Raw genomic sequence first — 22,371 nt, forward strand, 5'->3', positions numbered from 1 at the left:
ATGTAAGAAAAGAAGAAATACTGAAAACCCATAACCTAAGTGTCCACCTCAGAAAACTAGGAAAAGAAGAGCAAATTCATCCCAAAGTAAGCAAGTAAAAGAAAGACAGACATTTTATTGTGCTTCACTTAATTGTGCTTCACAGATACTGCAATTTTTTTTTTTTTTTTTTTTTTTACAAATAGAACGTTTGTGACAACTCTGAGCCATGCAAATTTACTGGTGCCATTTTTCCAACAGCACTTACCCACTTCATGTCTCTGTGTCACATTTTGGTATTTCTCACAATGTTTCAAACTTACTATATTTCTCATGGTTATTAAAACATGTTTTTTTTTTGGAGAGAGAGAGAGAGAGAGAGAATATGAGCAGGGGAGGAGCAGAGTGAGAGGGAGACAGAGGATCCCAAACAGGCTCTGAGCTGACAGCAGCAAGCCCGATGCAGGGCTTGAACCCAAGAACCATGAGATCATGAACTGAGCTGAAGTCAGATGCTCAACTGACTGAGCCACCTACATACACCATGGTGATTTTTGATCAGTGATCTTTGATGTTAACTATTGTCATTGTTTTGAGGCACCAGGCATCACCCATTTATGACAGCAAGCTTAATTAATTTTAGGTATGTTCTGACTGTTCTATAGACCAGCTGTTCCCTTGTCTCTTTCCCTCTCATCAGGTCTTCCTGTTCCTTGATACACAGTAATATTGAAATTAAGCCAATTAAGGACCTACAATGGTCCCTGAGTGTTCAACTGAAAGAATCAATCAACACAGAAAACTTTTGTTGTCTTATTTTAAGGAATTGCCAGAGTTACCCGAACCTTTAGCAACCACCACCCTGATCAGTCAGCAGCCAGCAACATAGAAACAAGACCCTCTTCCAGCAAAAAGATTATGACTTGCTGAAAACTCAGATAATGGTTAGCATTTTTTAGCAATGAAATATTTTATAATTAAGGAATTACATTGTTTTTTAGACAATGCTATTGCATTCTTAATAGACTACCATATAGTGTAAATGTAATCTTTATATGCAGTGGGAAACAAAAAATTCACTTGACTTGCTATATTTTAATATAGTTGTATGTTAAAAAAATATAGAACTATATTTAATAAAGCAATATTGGCTTTATTGTGGTAGTCTGGAATGACTATATACTTCCAATGTATGCCAGTAATAAGAATTAGTGCAAAAGTCAACAAAATTGAAAACAGGAGATTAATAAAGAAAATCAATAAAACCAAAATCAGGTTTTTTGAAAAGATCAGTAAAATTGATATGCCTCCAGTTAGGCTAAAAGAAAAAGACAGGACACAAAACTAATATCAGAAATGAAAGAGGGAACATTACCACAGATCCCATGGACATTAAAAGGATAATAAAGAAATACTATGAACAATTGTATGTGTATTTTTAAATATTTCTTAAAATACAAAAGCAATTTCAAGTACATTCGTTGTAGGATTCTTCATTCCATCACCTTCAACAAGTTTGGCCATGCTCATTATGCCATTCATCCTTTCTGTATCCAACCAAACACATGTTCCCTCTATTCTGCTCCAGAGCTGCTAAAAGTCCACTGCAATTATTCATTTTAGGCTCAAGTATCTACATTGCTATTAACTATTTACTCATCTCTAGCTTACTTTTTTTTAAATTTTTTTATGTTCTTTATTTTTGAGAGACAGAGAGAGACAGTGGGAACAGGGGAGGGTCAGAGAGAGAGGGAGACACAGAATCCGAAGCAGTTTCCAGGCTCTGAGCTAGCGGTCAGCACAGAGCCCAACATGGGGCTCAAACCCACCAACCATGAGATCATGACCTGAGCCGAAACCAGACGCTTAACCAACTGAGCCAACCAGGCGCCCCATACCTTACTTAATTAAAGTCAACACATATTCACTGAGTTAATGTCTCAAATATTTACCACTGATTGTATGCACTGCATCTGCCTTCACTCCCTCATTTTTACTAGATAGATATTGCCTTAATGGAAGAATAGAGGTAGTCAGAATTGAAATCTCTTTAATCCACACTACACTTTGCTTTTATAATCCCTCTATTTTCTTCTTCTTCTTCCCTTTTTGCTTTTTTTTTTTTCAGAAGAAGATTGTTTCTATTTATTCCCAAGACTGATTGTAGCATTTGGGCTTTTGACCCAATTCTTAAATTTCCACTGCTAACTTTAATTATTCTCTCTCTTGTATATGTTATAGTATTCTCATCTATTCATATTTGAAAAAATGAGTTATTGCTGCATGCCCTGCATTACTCAAAGCTTTAAACAAAACAATTTCTCTATTCCTATGTAGCTTACCTTCTGTGAAGAGAGATAATTTTTGAAGATACATTGTTTATATACTGTTAAGAGGTGATAAATACTATCAGAAGAAATTAAGTATTGTATTAGTTAGAATTCTCCAGAGAAATGGACAGATAGATATAGATAATATAGATAAAATAAAAACTTGGCTCACACTATTATGGAGGCTGAGAAGTCCACCATCTGCCATCTGCAAGCTAGAGACCCAGAACAACATGTGGTATAGTTTCAGACCAGGTCTGAAGATCTGTGAACCAGGAAAACTGATGGTGTGAGTTCCAGTCTGAGCCTCAGGCTGGTGTCCCTGCTTGAAAATAATCTAGCAGAGAGCCAGTTTTCTATTCCCCTGATTTCTTGTACTATACAGAACCTCAGTGGATTGAAAGAGCCCCACTCATAGTAGGTAGGGAAATATGCTTTACTCCGCATAAAGATTCAAATGCTAATCTCATCCAGAAACACTCTCAGAGATACACTCAAAAATGACATTTAGCTATTTATCTGGGCATATACCATAAACCTGTGGCCCTGTCAGGTTGACACATAAAATTAACCATCACAAGTAGGAAAGGGAAATAGAGGGGACCAGGGTGTAGGATGACATTTTTAAAAGCATGGACAGGTAAGTCCTCACTGAGAAGGAGTCATTTGAATAAAAGCAGGAAGGAAGGAAGTGAACAATCAATGTGGATAGTAGAGAAGACCGAACTAAGCAAAAGGAATAACACTGCCCAGTCTCTAAGCAGAGCAAACCTGAGCTGATCCAGGAATTCAAGCAGTAGTTGATTATGCAGAAAATGAGGTAAAGAAGTAAAAAGAAGTCAGATTATATAGTCCCTTTTTAGCCACTATAGGGACTTTGGCTTTACTCCGAGGGAAGTAGGAAGCCCATGAGATTTCCACACGGTGGTATGAAAAATCTTACTTTTGTTTTAATATAATCACTGTGGTGGCAGTGTTGACAATAGACTATAGAAGAAAAGGGGAAAGGAAGACACCAATCATGAGGGTCTCTGACTAAGAGATGCTAGTGGTATGAACAAGAGTGTTTGCAGTTGAGGTGGTAAGAAGTAGTCTCTCTTTTGTTTGTTTTTTGTTTTTGTTTTTGCTTTTTTTTTTCTTGAGAGATAGAAGGTGCAAGTAAGCAAGGGGCACAGAGAGAAGAAGAAAGAGAGAATCCCATGAGAGACAGATGTAGGGAGGGGGAGAGAGAGAAGTGGGGCTCATTTGAAGAGGGGCTCGATCTCACCCCATGCAGAGCTCAAACTCACAAGCCATGAGATCATGACCTGCACCAAAGTCAGGTGCTTAACTGGCTGAACCACAAAGGTGCCCCGGTATTTTTTATATATATTTTGATAGTAGGAAAACATGACAGATAAAGAAGAGTCAAGAATGACACCAAAATTTCTGATCTGAGCAAATGGAGTGATGTAGGTGCCATTAACTGAGGGTCAGTTTTGTGGTGACATTAGAAAGAGAATTTTAGAAAATTTAGGTGGGGTATTCAAATAGTTAGATATAAAGGTCCATATTGGAGATTTACATATTGGAGTCTTTGGGATATAGATAAAATTTGAAGCCATGAGATTGGATAGGACCAACAAGGGAATGAGTGTAGACAGATAAGAAAAAGCATTCTAAAGAATAAATTTTGGGTCAGTGTTAAAAGGTTAACAAGGCAGAAGGTAAAACAGAAGAGTAGTTTCCTAACAGCCATGTGAAGAAAATACCAAACAAATGCTGTTGATGAGTCAAATAAGAGAAAGAATGAAACTGATTTTGGATTTAACAAAGTGGAAGCCATTGGAGATTTTGACAAAAGCTTGACTGAAGCCAGTTCAATAGGTTAAAGGAAGAAGGAAGTTGAGACATTGTACGTATATTATTCTTTCAAGAAGTTTTGCTGTCAAAGAATGGATGAACTAGGTAAAGCAAGGACTAGGGCTAAAATGGGACTATATATGTATATATATATAACATATGTATATTATGTATTTGTACATTAATGGTAATAGTACAGTTGAGAGAAATAATTTGAGGAAGGAGAGGGAAAATTTTCAGGAGTGAGGTTCTTAGGTAGGCCAGCGTAAATGGAGTCTAGTGAAAATGTGAAAGGATTGACTTCGATTAAGAACTCTTGGGGTTTATTTCATTAAAAAAAGGAAACATTTCTGCATACTGTTTCTAGAAGATGAGTAGATGTGATGGTGGGAGCTCATAGAATTTTTATTCTCATTGTTTCCATAAGCTCAGAACTGGAATAAAGAATAGGGAGGAAGTGTGAGGGATTTGAGAAGAATATGAAACAGGAAGAGTGAAAGTAATGTAATGGCTCTACACCATTAAATGCCCACATTGAGTAATTGCCATGAAGTTAAAGTGAAACAGAGATTTGTACAGGTTTTCCAGCCTCTACTGACACCAGCTTTTCCCAACTCCAGTTCCAGTGTTGAGGTCTTCCCCTGCCCCTGCCAACACAATACCCATCAAATCCCAGACATCAGCAGGGTGTCTGAGAATCGAATGCCACTCAATACTGAAACTGTCTCCTTGAAGGTAGCATCAGATTCCATAGATTAGGGGTCCAGTCATAAAAATCTGTGTCCCTCCCCTTTGCCACCACTTCACATGCCAGTTGCAAGCCCCAGGCTGTTACCAGTGCTTCTGCCTACCTGGCTACAGATTGGAGGTTCAAGTGACTTCCTCCATAGGTTCTTATAATTTGCTAGAGTGGCTCACAGAATTCAGGGAAACGTTTGTGTTTACCAGTTATTGAAGAATATGGTAAAGAATATAAACAACAGCCAGATGATGAGATACATAGGGTGAAGTACAGAAAAAGGGTTCAGAGCCTTCATGGTCCCTACAGGCACACCACTCTCCCCAGTCTCCTTGTGTTCACCAACCCAGAAACTTTCCCAATCGATTTTTTAAGAAGGCATCAGTGCATAGTCATGATTGCCTAAGTCACAGACTATTGGCTGATTATTCAACATCCAGCCCCTCTGCCTCCCCAGAGGTCCATGTTGTGGGGAAAGGGGCGTGAGACTAAAAGTTCCAAACTTCTAATCATGTGGTTGGTCCTCCTGGCAACCAGCCCCCACCTTTGGATGGGATCCAAAAGTCACCTTCATTAATATAACAAAAGACACATTTATCACTCTCAGCACTTAGGAAATTCCAAGGATTTTGGAAACTGGGAGCCAGGAACTGTAGACAAAGACCAAATGCATATAAGAATATATTTTGGTCATTCAGATGAGAAATATATATTTCTTATAAATCACAATACCAGCCACATTCAGTGATTCAGATATACAAATGAAGGAATGACAGAGCTGTGTTTAATGAGGGTAGGGGTTTTGCTCAGCAAGTTTAGTGGATTAAGCAAGCCAGTGGGTTAAGGTATATGAAAGAATATTCAAAATAATTGATCATAGAAAATTGAGAATGTTTGCAAGCGAGGGCCTCTACTGTTGACTAAGCTGAGGATGTGGGGAAGTGAAGGCCAGCATGGGTGAGGGGAAAGGGGTAGTAGGGTCAATAGATTGGTGATCTGGTGGGTAAGGATTGAAGGATATTTGAGAATCAAGGATCTGAGAATCTAGAAAGTTAGGAGGTGACAAGTAGACAGTGGGTCTAGAGTGGGTATGTGACCATAGAGGTCAGTGTTTGAGGTAAGGTAGAAGAAACAATCAGTGAAGGGGGATGTCAGGGAAGAAAGAGTCCTGGGAGAATTACATACATAAATACTGAAATCTCTCAAAATCAAGGAAAGACTTGGGGTGGAGTGAGCCAGGAGCTAAAGAGAAATTTGTGGAAGATTGAAACAAACCTCAAAGTCCTTTGGATGATTTTTCAAAAGAACCAGAAGTAGATGGTACCATGTGATGACATTAATGTTAAAGCAAGGAAGGCGTGGGTTGGAGAGCACAGAGAAGTCTGGGAGTGGCAATGAAGAACAAGGATAAACCTTTCCTAGCTCACCATTTGTGAGAGCTACCGGGCATGCAGTGCCGCTAAAGGAACCACATCTCACCAGGAACAAGATGAAATGAACCTCCAGGGAGGTGGTTGAGGACAAAGGGGATTTTGCTAATAGACCATCAGTCTCAGGAGACGGGGAAACAGGTACTGACGGGAGGATGTGCAGAGCTATATGGAAATGAGAATGTGGAAAATGAACTCTGTCCTGGGAATCAGGGTTTTTCATTGTGACTGAACAAAGTAGTGATAAAATGGATTAGGGGATGTGTCCTGGTGTGCCTGGGGGCTCAGTCAGTTAAGCATCCAGCTTAGGTTCGGGTCATAATCTTGCAGTTCATGGGTTCAAGGCCTGTGTTGGGCTCTGTGCTATCAGCTTCAGATCCTCTCTCTCTTTCTCTCTCTCTCTCTCTCTCAAAAATAAACATTAAATAAAAACAACAAAGAGAGAGAGAGAGACAGAGATGAGTCTTGATGATTCTGATGCGTGATGATGAGGTAAGTATTGGGAAATACACAAAGGTTGGAATCTGTGAACCTGTCTTCATCATCTTGATGGAGGTGTGGAGACTGGAAAAAGATGGTCTTAACTACATGGTTATTATGTAACCACAAAGCCTTTGAAACTCTTCTCTCAATTGCAAAAACCCCTTATTGCCAAATTTGTTGGCAATAAGGGAAGCTCAAATGTACAGCAGTCACATCTAGTTTTGGTTTTTCCATATAAAATAAACAATAGTTTCCCATAAAATAAATTCTAAAATAACTGTGATTTTGGCACGAGTGAGCAGACACCAATTGTGGAGCTGCACGAAGTGCAGTAATAGTAATGGGAATCTGCCATCTCTTCCCAAACCAATTAGTGGTAAAATTAAAACTGCTCTGAATACGACCCTAGGATTGCCCCTGGCCGCTTCTTTTAAGGCTTTTTTGGATTTTTCAGCATCATTATTTCTGTGGACCACTTAGCAATTTAGGAATACCCTTCCTTTTGGGATTTCCTGTCACTATCTCCTTTCCTGATGACTCTTTCTGAGTCACCTTCCTTGTCTTCTGAAACTTATTGGTCCCTTAACTAAAATGTAGGCATTCCAAAAATTTTCAGCGTGGTCTCCTGACTGTTCTATACTGTAGCAGAAATCTGAATATAAAATGTCTTCCAAGAACATGATGTCTCTCCTCCCTCCAAATCATCTTCTCCAGTGGAAGTCAGAGGGACCTTAAAAACTAACAAACCGAAGTGCTCATAGTAAATGTCCTGTACTCAAAACATTCAATAGCCCCTTTTTACTACTAAAAAGCCTTTTTTCCCCTCAGGATAACATTAAAGGTTTTATGCAATTTGACTCTGTTCTTCTTCCAGGGTTTCATTACCCATCACTTTTTCTCTTCTTGGGAGACCCTTTACGATAGCCACATTCAACAATATACCATTTGTGGGCTCTGATGTACACTGTGTTCCCTCAGCTTTTGCTTACACTATTTTCTTTACACCAACTATTCTTTCTCCTCTTCTCCGTTTGTTAATCATTCCAATTCAGTGAAGACTTCTTTTGTGAGGTCTTTCTGAAGAGCATCCCCTCAAATTGTCCAATCATTCCTGTTGGCTATTTTTACCCTCTATTGACCTTCTCAATATATAGACATTTTCAGAGTTCATTTCATCTTAACCTTTACCTGTTCACTTATATTCTTCTTGTTAAAAAATAACTGGGACAGGGCACCTAGGTGGCTCAGTCGGTTAAGCGTCCGCCTTTGGCTCAAGTCATGATCTCATGGTTTGTGAGTTCAAGCTCTGTGCTGGGCTCTGTGCTGACAGCTCAGAGGCTGGAACCTGCTTAGGATTCTGTGTCTCCCTCTCTCTATTGCCCCTCCACTGTCTCTCTCTCTCTCTCTCAAAAATAAATAAACATTAAAAAAATTTTAAAAATACCTGGGATAGTTGTCATCAGATCTCTGTGTGTGTACATGTGCATGTGTTTTCTCCTCATCTGAGTAGTTTTTGTCAGATGATTCGTTTCTCCAAGGCAGTTTTTCATTCCCTCAGTACTTCCACACTATGCTGTGCACATATCTGATGTTTAAGGAATGTTTATTCAATTAAAAGATGATAGGGAATAATTCAGGCTGGAAAAGAAGAGTGAATAACCGTCAGCTGAATAAGGAAATGGCAGTAGAAGTGAGTCCCACAAGGATAAGGATTTTAAACTGTTTTGTCTTTTGGGAGCATCATAAAAATTACTCGAATGAAAAAGATTAATATAGGAGACTTCATCCTTATGTTTCAGTACTTAACCTGGAGCAACATTCAGGTGTTATATGAAGGGTGGAGTTTGTCACATCCCAATTTATATGCACTTTTGAGAATGGTGACTATTTTTCTCACAATCATCCTTTTAAAAAATCTGAATATACATAAAAGAGAAAAATGTTTTCCCAAGTATAATATTACAAAAACTAGTCAATCTTCCTTTTCCAAACTTTTAGGTTTAAAGAATGCTTATAGTCCTTAATTCTATTCAATTTTTTAAATCAATCACTCTTATGCTGAATATTTTTAAATGAATATGACACTTTGCATGGAGCCCATAAATAAACAAAACGTGCACAGCTTTGTTTATGTTAGGAACCTTCTGCTAAGTGTTGCTTCTATTTATTTACTTTTAAATTATGCCAGATTTTTGCAAATTTGAGTCAGTTTGGGGATCAACTTGAAATTTTAAAGACTGGCTATTTATTTTGCTTCTCCTACCTTGCAAATATGTTAAAGTAATGGTTGTAAGGGCCAGCAGAAGGTATAATAGGAAGTTATTTATGATGGACTTAATTATGGAAAGAGATGTGCTGTACCATGAAAATTTCACCACTTCTCTTAATTTATTTTGATTTCCTCATTCTCTCTGCTTTCTCCTCACATCCAGAGTTTTTAATTCTACCCCTGATTCTGGAGCTTAGACACTCCTTGATTTGTATAGAACAGTACAAAAGTTCTGAGACAAATATAAGGGGATTCAGTAGTGATAAGTTTGTAAAGCTTTGCTCAGAGAGCCACGTGGCTAAAAATGAGCTCTACTTACAGTCAGAACTGGAATTATAGTTTTTACTCATAATACAATGTTAGCATCCATGAACTGACTTCTCCTTATCATAATAATCTGGCGTGAGTCGTGAGATTTAGGACTGCTTGCTTTTCAAGAGGGAACAACAGACACTGATACTTTTCTCACTAACGGCCATCCAGTCCCCCACCTCCTTCTTCCTCTTTCTCAATTGCATGATGATTATGTTTAAATATCTCTTTTTTTTTCTCTTAATGGATATTTTTGAAAGAGAGAGACAGAGAGTGAGTGAGGAAGGGTCAGAGAGGAGAGGGAGACACAGAATCTGAAACAAGCTCCAGGCTCTGAGCTGTCAGCACAGAGCCCGACGCGGGGCTCCAACTCTGGAATGGTGAGATCATGACCTGAGCTGAAGTTGGACACTTAATTGACTGAACCACCCAGGGGCCTCAGCTATTCTTTCTTTTTTTTAAGTTTGCTTATTTATTTATTTAGAAAAAGGGAGAGAGAGATAACACAAGTAGGGGAGGGGCAGAGAAAGAGGAAAGAGGATCTCAAGCAGGCCTGCCATCCCAGAGCGTGAGGCAGGGCTTGAACCCAAGAAATTGCGAGATCATGACCTAAGCCAAAAACAAAAGTCCAGATGCTTAACTGACTGAACCACCCAAATGTCCTATGTTTAGATATTTCTTATCCTCCAAACTGTTATGTGCTTCAGGATGATGTCATTGCTGGCTCCTGGGTTAGTAGATACTTATAAGACTAAGTCCATCTCAGTCTCTGAGTGGTTGGTGTAGTTGTGGACATGTGACCTAATTTTGGCTAATGAGATCTTAGCAGAAGTCAGCCTTAGTGCTTCTAGATTTTATTGCTCTAAACACATAGACACAAAACAAGGCAGTCCTTTTCTTTCCTTGAAATTCCTGGAAATGATGATTGGCATTGCTGCAGCTGTAACTGTGAGGGAAACCTGCCCAAGGGTGATGGGGATGATTAAGGAAAGAGACGGGAAGAACATGAACCACCCATGACACACTGACGCTCAGATTGTTCTATGCCTGAAGCCCGCCCTATCTGGGACCTCATCATTTAAGCCAGTTTGAGTAATTTTCTCTTACATGTAGTGAGGAGAAGTCTGACAACTTTCCTCCCCTCTCTGGTGGAAAAATAAAGTTACATTATGTTTTGTGTAAAGGAAGGATGCACATGTCTGGGTTTCTCTTGCAAATAGATTAGCGATCAGTAATATATCTACAGGTTAGCTTTCACTGGACCTTGTTCAAATTTTTGACTCTTGAAATTTGGTAAAGAAGTGTAAATCAATGAATGTTCCTGTTGGATAACTTTCTTTATCCTTAATATAGGGTAGCCAAAATTATAGGATTGGAATAGTTCTAAAAATAGAAACATTCAAAAGGAAAATCCATGAAATCGTCATCATTTTAAAAGTGCTGAGTTATGGGGGTGCATGGGTGGCTCAGTCAGTTAAGAATCTGACTCTTGGTTTAGGCTCAGGTCACAGTCTCACAGTTCGTGAGATGAAGTCCCACATTGTCAGGCTCTGTGTTGGCAGCACGGAGCCTGCTTGAGATTCTCTCTCTCCCTCTCTCTCTCTGCCCCTCCCGCATTCAGGCTATCTCTGCCTCTCTCAAAATAAATAAGTAAACTTAAAAAAAAAAAAAGCCAAGTTCCTAATAGGTAAGAACAGCTGCTCTTTCAAGCAGAGCTACCACTATAAAATGTTAGCAGTTTACTGAGAGTAGGGTATAAATAATGGCCCCTCTTTCAAAGAGTTATCCCTAAGGAAAGAAATATAACATTATTACAGCTATCCAATATACATTACACTTTTAGTCATTTTGTTAATTTTTAATTAAATATTATTCTGTTTCAGCTGTAGTGAGTTAGTGCAACTAAAATTTTCATGCTATTTACATCGTATTTGAAAAGTGGTTCATGTTGGAATGAGTGTGTTTTAGGTACAAATGGGTCCATAAAAGGGGGGGGGTTAAAGGTAAAATTGAATATGATTTTAAGCTTGATACAGTCTTGTGGGGTATAATTTCAAAGATGAGATGCTAATTTTTTAATACTAATTAAGGTCACTGTGGCAGTCACTGTTCTATTTAATTGACTTATAGCTGGGATACTGACAAGGCCACTTCTGGTCCCTAGAATGCCTTTGTGCAAATTAGACCCACCAGAACATGGCTTGGCAAGCAGAGCAATGGGCTGGATTCCAGCCCCCACTGGCCCATTTGGCCAGGCATTGTTGTGCAGTGAACAGCTAGCACAAATGTTCTCAGAGGCCCTGAGTTGCAAATTCCAATGTTTAGGTGGACAAGTGTTAGATAATAGGGAGGGCTAAGAACGCAGGCAAACTAGAGACCCCGTCTTTAATCCCAGCTTCAGCTACTGTTTCCAGAAGGGAATTTAGGCACAGAGCTTTTGGATCTCCCAATCTTTGAAAAAGACTGGAAGTCTTACTCCAAGCAGAAGGTGTTTGAGGCCCAATTCAAATCGTAGTCTCTGACTTAAGGGAAGGGCAGAGCCACAGCTGCCTACCCCAGATACTATGTTTCTCCTGATCCTATCGGATTCTGGAATGTTTCAACTCCTGGGAAAGATGGTACACCTAAGAGAAGTGGGGCAGAGGCCATGTGCTTCATCGAAAGCAAGTTTCAAGTAGGAAAGACCATGGATAGAGATCTGGAGGGGAGGGAAAAATCAATAAATGTGATATTAAGGCTGAAGAGGAAAAAAAAAAGGAGTGTAGAAAATTAAGTACTACGTGGGGAGGAGGGAGTTGTGATTTTCAGGTAGTTTGCCTTTTCTAGTACTGTTCTACTAAATAGCTCCAGCCCTTTGCTAACATTAATTAAACCTCACAAACCCTGTGAGATAGGTAATTACTATAATTAAACTGATATTCCAGATCAGTAAAATGAGGCTTAGAATGCCCAAGGTCATAGGAAGATTGTGTGGCCCAGTTTGGCAGACAAACTATATGTTCTCACAACACATTACTCCCCCAAGGAGGGCTTCCCTAGCTCTCTCTTTCAATCTCTCTCTCTCTCTCTCTCTCTCTCTCTCTCTCTCAGTGTTTAGATTAAAAATATAATGATAGGATAAGTAAATTTGATTTTTGAGAATTTGCAAGCTGATTAGGGAAGCTTAAAGACAATATGGAAAAATACCTAAATGAATAAGCCATATTCCACAAACACATATAATATGCAAATTCCATTTCAATTAATTTCATTTATTTAAAATATTTCCATTTAAATAGCTGGTTTCACTAAATACATCAATAAATCAAGAAACTGATGCACATAAAGCATTCGCCATATTATACAGCAGCATAGAAAAGACTGTCATTAGTTTGGAAAGAGAACACAACAGACAGACAGAAGGAACTCTTCTTGTTGCTATAACTACGGCATAACAAAGGTCAGCACTGGAAAAAAACAAAAAACAAAACCAAAAAAAAAAAAAAAACCCTTCCTGGACTGAACATTAACAACTCAGGGGTATTATACTGAATTTTTCCTCTTAGCAAAGAAAGATAATAATCCTTTATCCTGAAATGGGTTAATTGAAGATAAACTAACTGGCAGAAACATACATTTTTAAAAAGCAAGCATAAAAGAATGGTTTTGATTTGAAATGTAATTGCAATTGGGGATGTCCAGGTTACTTGGAAGTCAAAATTTGAAGCTCAGTAAAAAAAAGCACAAACATTTTATGAAAAATGTCTTTATTGTATTTTTAAAAACGTCAAATTCAAAAATGGTGATTTCAGTGAATATTCTTTAATAGAAATTGGTTTAAAATAAATTTAATTGTTTTTTTGTTTTTGTTTTTGTTTTCCCCTAGGAAGTGTGTCTTGGGTTTTTCCCTTATTATTTTCTTTGCTTTCTTTTTTTTCCTCTTCTTTTTTGGTGGTGGGGGTGGTTATGTTTAAATGAAGTTGCTTTTACAACACCAAAGACTTAATCATCCATTTCCTACATAAAAGGTAGCTACTTTTTTGCATAGACCTCAAGTACATTGTAGTATAGAGGTGGAATTTAAGGAAAGGTATTAAGCAGGCTGTGTTGTAGCTTATGGGCAAGTAATAAATTGTATCGTGTATCTTGAATGTATCATAGATAAGCTGCTATATAATGATTGCCACTTCAGATAGCTGTGAAATTAGGTGATTAACTAGTTGTTAGTTAACCTTCTAATTTCTGTATAAGTCTAATTATATGAAACAGAAGTTGGGGGGTTGATTTTTTACTTTGCTTTTCTGTTTGGAGTGTCATTGTAACTACTGTAGTGTAAATGATGAAAAATAATTGCATATGTTAAAAAAATAAATAAATAAACTGAAAAAAAAGGAAAAAAATAAATTTAATCTCAAAATTTTATAGACCTTAAAAAGCATGACTGTCATAAGCCTCATTTTATGTCTTTCAAAAAGTAAATTTTAAAAATAACTTCATTATTAAAATTCTTGGAGTTTTGTTTGTTTGTTTGCTTTGACTTATTGGGTGAGTCCTGTCTGGTGATTTGAAGGATTACAAGCCTATTTACAAAATGTCCAGTTTCTGCATATAAATTCATTTTAAACAAAAGCCTGCCTCTTGTCTTTGAGCGAAGGAGAACATTTGAGTATGAGGTGTTGAGTGAGAATAAGGAGAGGGAGTGAGAGAGGGGCCTGTTGCTTGCTTGCCAGTGCTCTGTAAATCCTGTCAGGTAAGACTAGTGTGCAGAAGAGAATGGCGGACAGTGGAGGGGACAGAGGCTGCCACAGTCTGCTCTGCCGCCAGGAAGCATGGACCGCTGTGACACTGAGTGCTTGGTGACAGAGCTGCATGACGTGATTTCTGGTCAGCTCACACTTGCAAATTTCGCAAGATTTCCAAACTTCATACGATTTTATCATTACTTATCTATCATAAGAAATATGCTTTCAAGAAAGTATCCAGCTCCATGCTTAAAGCAAATCTTCCTGGGAGAAGGGCCAATGAAGGGTGCCTGAATACTGTCAGGCAGAGAAAGAGAGAGGCCCTGAAGAGCAACTTGGGGCTCAAATTGCAAAATTATGGTTAGATCTGTTGGTGTCTGGAAGCTACTTACCCATGACTTGGTGTTTTGTACCAAAATTGGCCATTATTTCCTTTATGAGTGAAAACTTTGAAAAAAATTTGGAAGGTTATTGTTTGTGCTTTCTAATACTCCAATAAACAAAACCTACCAAGCAGTTATGGTAAAGTACAAGGAAGCCCATATCTCAACAAAGTCAAGCCAGTTAGGAAGCCTATGGAAAAAGTGTTCTTCTGAAGACTTCCCTTTCTGGTCTATTTTTATTTCTTTTGTATGGGATTCTGTGTTTGTGGACAACTGTTATACTGCAGTGGAGTCTCAAAGATGTAATTTTATAGAAATGAGAATTTATATAACGAGAAGAAGGGCCATGAAGGAATAAGAGTGGGCCTAGACCAAGTAGGCCTTGTGAAGAACAATACTGAATCAATGCCCAGAATAGCATTTGGTACATATCTGTCTAGTGTCCAGACTGTACATAAAAATAGGTGAATGTGTGTACTTTATTAGTATAGTTGATTTGAATATGGTGCTAATGAGGCCAAGGTAATGGGTTTAACCCTGTGAACCCATTATTTTCATTATCCTCAGTAGTCACAGATTGTATCCTTAACAGTGGCCAGCCATTTCATAAATTCTTCCCGTTATTCATTAGAAAGACAAGGCCAGAGAGTGTAGATAGCTTAAGACAAATTTATCATTGCTGGAAAACAGCTCAAAGCACATGACCTGCTGTTGGCAGGTTAAGAGTACCAGTGTGGAATATGAAGGTCAGCGTTGTGATGATGTATCGATATTTAATTAAAAGTGAAGGAAAACACCAGGTGTGCAGAATATTGATTTTTAAGAACTAATTTGATCAAATTCCACTTGAGTCACCAAGAAAATCTCTAAAAATTTTCTGGGAAATGTTTACTTAAGGGATTTAAAAATATTATATCATTATAATAGAATAATTCACTACAAGCAAAAGTCTCTTTTAGATAAATAGCAGTACTTCCTCTTAGTTTATGATTCTTCGAATAAAGGGTTTTGTTGTTGTTGTTTGTTTTTTGTAAGGTCATGGTAAAGTGAACAACGTTGTTGAGGAGTAGCAGACATGCTGGGGTAGAGAGTTCTTGCAAGGTATAACAAGAGATGAGATTCAAAAGATGGGGCCAATTGGAGAAGGGCTCTGAATGCCATCTTACGAATTTTGCGTTTTTATCCTAGGCAATGGGAGACTTATTTCTATGGTTTGTGTATGCTACTTTCCTTCAGTGTGCCTGGCACAGAAATCCCGCGTAGTTCCAGAGAAGAGTTAAGGAAATTATTCCCTATCCTTCTGTGAACAATGTAGTTATTGTATTATTATTCACAGTGTGGATTACAATGGAAAGAGGCAGTTCTCAGAGACTGTAAACACAAGTTGGGAAGGTGGGTTCTACATGCTAGGCGAGAGAGCTCTGCTCACCTTTCCTAACCTGGATGGTGGGCAAGTTTGGTGATTAATAGGGAGCACCTTACTGGTTGGAGGGTTCAATGTTACCTCTGGGCTTGGAAAACACCAGTGAGCAAGTTGCTAATGGCTAAAATTTATCTCTTAGTCAATTTACTTTATGTTTATGGTATTTCCTTTGCTTGTGTTACTTAGGCTTTCTTTATTCTTTAGGAAATTCTTGTTTGAATACTCTAACCATAGCTTGGTTGTCCTACAGGTATTTAAGAAACATAATTTGTTCACAATTGCCAAACTTTCCCCAAAGTCATTAAGATTGTTTTTAAAGGTAATCTCTCAGGGTGGTAATCAGCCAAAATACTCTTAGGGAAAGAGGACTCTTAAGGTCAGTTCAAGGCTGTGCTGACTATTTAACCTCTCCAGGTGATTATTCTCCTTTCAGTGTTACTCTGTGGGAAACTGCCAGCTGTCCACCAAAATCGTTTCTCTACTCTGCAGTAATAGAGTTACATCTAGGAAGTGACTGCGCCGCAATCTTTGCAGTAAGTTGTGGCACGTGACAATTCTTGAAAATCGCATGTGAGCTGCAGCACTGTGGATCACTTCAGGACCAAGGTCTTTAAGAAGGGACGGTGCCTTCTCCATGCCCTTCTGCTTGCTTGAGGTAGTTGACGGGCAGTCCTTTGGGGAAAAGTCCCAAGATACAAGGAAACTGGAACCAAGAATCACTCATAGAGGAGAATGGTTCTCTGACCTGAAATTCCCACCCTGGTCTGTTTCAGAAGTAAAAAATATACTCCTATGGTTTTTGTGCTGATACATTTTCGAGTCTATATGTTATGACAGATATGCTACCTTTTTAGAGATTCTGGGATAATGATGAGACTGATCATGATCATGATGAAAAGCAGCATGCTTTAATGACACTTCATAGCACATTACAAAATGTTTGCAGAATAGAAGATAATTTTTCAGGTGATACTCAAGTTGTGATTTTGCATTTTCCCATGCCGATATCAGTGAAGCCCCTGTTCTCCTGCTTTAGATCACAAAACACATAAAGCAGAGGAAAGGTATAAACCACTTCATCGAAAGCTGTAGCAGGCATTTTGCAGCGGGAACAAACCTTAACTCTTAGTACTTCTAGAACTCTGGATTCCTAAGGATTAGAGCTAACAGAGGACTAAGTGTTCCCAGCAATTGTTACGAAAACACTAACCCATCATCCTGAAGAAGACAACATAAGATAAGGACTAGTGTGAAACATGGCAGATACACAAGTGGCAAAACTAGTATAACAACTAATAATAATAAAGGACAAGAAATAGATCAGAAAAGAGGTATTTCTCTTTATCCCATTTGGCTAAGGGTGTAATCAATTCCTAATAGAAAGGCAATAATGTGATATCAGAGCAATGAGTATATTTTATAATGTGTTATATATGTTCAATTAATGTCATATTAATTAGAGGCCTATGATCATAATTAAAACTAAGGTTCTAGAATGCAGAGAGGGTTTATTGATTAATTAATTCATTACTGATAGACTAGGATAAAGGTTAGAAGATGAGGCTTTGGAGATAGACAGGATTGGGTATGGATTTTGCCTTGTTATACATTAAAATTTAAGACTCAATCTTGGCTATCTAATTTTTATGGGCCTCAATTCATTTATTTGTAAGAATGGAAATAATCTTCTCGTATGGTTAGTGCATAAATGTATATTAAAATAAAATATCTGCAAACCACTTAGTACAGACCTGATACAGATGGGTCATTAATAGCGTCTCTTACTAATTAGGACTAAATGGTTTGGGGGTTTTCCTTTCTAAGCTAGAAAATAAAATTCTTTGGAATTTGGAGACTATTTTTTCTCATTTGTTTAGGGTTTCCTTTTGAAAGTGAGCTTGGTGTATTCTGAAAATGAAAACAAATCTGGTGTGAAAAAGCACAGTGTTTTGATTAAAAAACTGTTTATTTACAAAGTTCAAAACTTCTATCATTGGACTGATATTATAAATATCTTGAAAAGATGTTTAAGAATCTATCAGCTTTGCAGTATGTTTTTACTCATTAAGAAGTGCCTACATTTTGCTGATCAATTTCCTACGAGGCTCAGCTCAAAAAAGAAAAAGAAATAAAAAAAGGAAAATGCCCATCCTTGTTTTAAGAGGAATTAACAAAAGTATAAAAACATATTATCAATGAATTTAAGTAATTATTAACCATCCAGTTATTTTGTCTGTAAGCACCAAATCACCAGTTTGATTAATTTGATAACCAAACGTATTCTATGTTTAAAAAACAGCAAAACATGCATGTTAATCAATGAGTCGTAAAACACTCTTCCCCTATTTCAGTAGTTATTCACTCTTGGGACATCACCTTCATTTATAAACACCACAGTTCTTAACATCTTATCAGTAATGGAACCTCTATGGTTGGCAGAATCTTGATATGGTCAAGGTCATTCTTGAAAATTCAAATGTAAAATGGTTTAAAATATCTTTTCAGCATGTTGTTATTATAAAAGAAACAACTCATTATACGTTTCTTCCTTTTCTGAAGATACAGCATTATCTTATTGAAACAGAATTTTGTTTGAATTTTAATACAAAACTTTATAACACCAAGTTAAACAGTCTAATTCTTTCTTTTCTACTTTTGTAGCTTATTGTTAGCCGGTCTTAGGAAATTATCCTCAAAAAAGATTCATATTTTTATATATAATCTCATAACCATTTCCACTAGAGCATACTTCATTTCATAGTAGGATAGCACGAATCATTTTCTTGAAGACAGCAGTGAAAAAGTTAATTCATAGCTGCGTTTATGAGTGAGGTTTATTTATACATGACCTGTGGTAAGATTTATCTGTCCCTTATTAAACACTTTCTCCCATGTGTCAAGAAGTCATAGTAGTATAAAAAAATAATGCCGATATAAAAGTAGTTTTTGTTTAAGTAAAGTTTGAAATTAAAAATGGGGCAGTAAATTAAAAACCTGAGTTAATACTTGGAACCACCAGATGGAACAGAAAAGGAGACGGAAGGAGAGAGAATGAGAGGAGAAAAGAGGAGAGGAGAGAAGGGACCAGGAGGGGAGAGAGCAGAGGGAGAGATGGATGGAGATTGATCTGGAGATCGGTCAAGCGTCACATCACCAATTTTTTACATTCTGACATACAAATATTTAAAAGACGTGGACCACGAGAACCCTGATCCGTTTTCCCTTACTTTAAAGACCTAAGGGATAGGATTTTTAAAAAGTCTTTCGAGGTACAGCAGGAGAATTATCTGAAAGCCATGCGGTAGGGTGCGAACTAAGAGCATTCTTCAAACAAACGCGACCTTTTCGGTTTCTTGTACTCCTCTCCTCACCCCAGCCAGAAAACCCAGACAAGTTTATTTACACACACACCCGCACACGCACACACCCCCACACCCACACACAGAAGCGGAGGGAGAGCGGCGGAAACGCCCTCTTTCCGTCCCTTCCAAACAATTATCTCTGAGAGCAAAAGAAAATAATCAACGGCCCTCGGTGCTGGGCGGCGGAGCCGGAGAGCCGGGCGCCGGGAGGGAGGGCGAACGGCAGGCGAGCAGGGAAACGTGGCTCCGCGGCCGAGCGGAGGATTTGTGAAGGGGAGCGCCGGCCCGCGTGCGCCTCTTGTTCCCCGTGTAATTTGCAGCCAATCATCAGTAGGTGTCCACGTCCCTGCGTCCCCCTCACCTCGGCGCCAATCACCCCCCCGCCCCCGCCCCCAGCCTCCCCACCTCCTCCCTCGCCTTTCTCTCGCGCGCCCCTCCCCCAGCAACCACACACACGCACACACACAAACAGAGAGGGAAGGGGGGAGGGTGAGAGAGAGAGGGAGAGAGAGAGAGGGGAGAGAGAGAGACTCCCCGGCTCCCTCCCTCCCTCGCACACAGCGACTGGAGACGGACGGAGAGCAACGCGCTGGGAGAGGAGAGACCACCGAGAACAGCCCCGCGCTCTCACACATACACTCACACTCGGCTCTTTCCTCTCCCCCCACCTCCTCCTCCTTCCACCCCCACCACTAACACCATCTCCTCCTCCTTCTCTCTGCAACAAGAAAAAAAAAGCCATTTACAGGTATTTTTTTTGATCCGCATATTTATTTATCCCCCCCCCCAACAGTTTGTTTACAAGTATTAAAGTTGTAATTGGGAGCTGCCAAGACACATCTGGATTTGTGTTTCTTTGTGTTAGGGGGTGATGTGCAACTAATTAAAGGCAGACTAGCAGCGTCTGCAAATTCTAAGGCTCCCCAAATAAAAAGAGACTGGTAAGTGATTGTTCTTTCTCTTTCTCTGGCTTTTTTTCTCTTAAATGTTTGCTGTCCGTTGGGATTGTAAAAGTAGATTATTAATGCTGGAGTCCAGCAATAAAAGGCGTCGCTGTATTAATTTATTAATTAATCTGCACCCGCCCCTCCTCCTGAATGTTAAATATGACCTTTGATCTCTATGTCTCTGGTAGACCAGACATACAATATTAGGCATGTACAGTCACATTGTTTAAAGGCAAAACAGGATCATGAAGTATGGTTGTCTAATTTAGCTTTGGAATAGAACTATAGTTATTTGTGTGTGTTTTATTTTGTTTTTTAAAGAAAATCCAAACAATAGCTGTGGCTTAGGTACCTTTTTCATGCTCCAGAGATGCATTGATTAAACAATAATGACCTGGATACTGGGCACAATCATTTTCTACAGTTTCTGGTGGCATTAAACCTTGAGGGAGGGAGGGGGGAGGTGATGGCAATAGGAAAAGCAAGGAAAGCTTGTGTTTGGAAACAGCCCTCTAATACTCTGGAAAAGGGACATTAAATTATCTCTTTATTTGGAACAAGGTCAAAAGACTAAAATACTGATTTTTTTCCCTCCACTCAATGTGATAGCTAATGCATGGTTGGCATAACTAGTTTTTACTGAGTAGCAGTTATTATGGTCTTGCAGTTACAATGTGATTCTCAGAAACTGAAGCTATATACATCATCTTGCTGTGTCTTCCCCTACCCCCTTCCAAGCATCAAGAATATTTAGCCAGAAGCATTTGGGGGGCACCCTTTGTATTGCCATCAGACCTCTGAAGGGAGCAGTTTTCCCTAATGCGAAACCACAGAGGTGGTTCCTGAGTGATTAGGGGCTTTTGCTGTGATTGAAAGATGCCTGCTAGCTTCTAATCCAGCCTGGGGTGAGGTTCCTTATCTTGATTTACTTTGCCTAATAGGGATTTGTTTACGTAAACCCCTCTTTTTAGGGCACCTCATCAGCAGGTCTTGAAGTTTCTGCACTTGGAGTTTGGGCATAAATGGTTCATTAATCTAATTATATCCATAATTACTATAATTGATATCCATTTTGAACTGAATATTTGAGACTGAGACTACTGGGCCCCCATTTAGAATCCCCTGAACTCCACATTCCAGACCAGTATGGGGGTTTCAAAGGATGTCACCAAAAGATATTCTGCCCCCCCATCAGGAAACAAAGAAACTGGGTTTTTTGGGTTAATATACACTTTATGTCTTTGCATTACTTCTTAAAGAGCTGGGATGTACCTCTTCCTCTGTGATAAACAACTAAAATATCTCTTCCTAAAGCAAAATAATGGCCTCTAAGCAAAAAGATGAATGCAAATACCCAGTTAACATTAAACTTTCCTTTTAAAAAGAGCAAAAGAAAAAAAAATCTTTTTAAAGGTTATTTCTTCAGGTAAACAACACCTAAGGGATCTCCCTTCCTTCCCTCATCTTTTACTCAATGTAAAAAGCAGTGAGTGTGAGTCTTAAAAAAAAAAAAAAGTCCCATGCTTTCCTCTTGTCTTGGGAAGAGACAGGAGTCTCCATTAGGAATTATTGGGAATATTCTTACAGAGGCTGCAAGCACTTCGTTTAAAACCTGTGACATTGTTTGTATTATTTTTAAAAATCTGTATCTAGTCCATTTTTCTTTTCTTTCTTTCTTTTAAACAAGTAGAACACCACCCTCTTACCCCCACCAAGCCCCACCACCAAATGGCTTGTATAATTGAGACCTGTCCTTGGTCCATTGAATTAAGACCCTAACAGAGCCAGCTGTGCTGGGATTCAAACTAATGACCGCAGACACAGAAGGACACTGTGGCAGCTGGTAGTTCTTTTTTCCCTGCCTCTTTAGTTCAGATTGTATGTGGGCAGTCTCTCAGCTCTCAGTTGTATTGTGTTTGCTTACAGTTTATACTCGGATGTATTGTAGACTTTCTCAGTACTTCATTTGCTAATTTCCTGTTCATTTCCCTCATAGGGCCATTGCTGTTTTCTACTTTACAGCATTTGCATGCCCAGGCAGCACTTGTTCACACATTTCATAATGTTTAAATGCCCTCTGCTTATAGGTAGTATCGCCCTCCCACCCCTGATTTGCATGTCTTTAGCACTCCAATTGCCCTTTTCCCTCGG

The sequence above is a fragment of the Suricata suricatta genome, chromosome 1 (genome assembly GCF_006229205.1).
Source record: "Suricata suricatta isolate VVHF042 chromosome 1, meerkat_22Aug2017_6uvM2_HiC, whole genome shotgun sequence".
NCBI lineage: Eukaryota > Metazoa > Chordata > Mammalia > Carnivora > Herpestidae > Suricata > Suricata suricatta.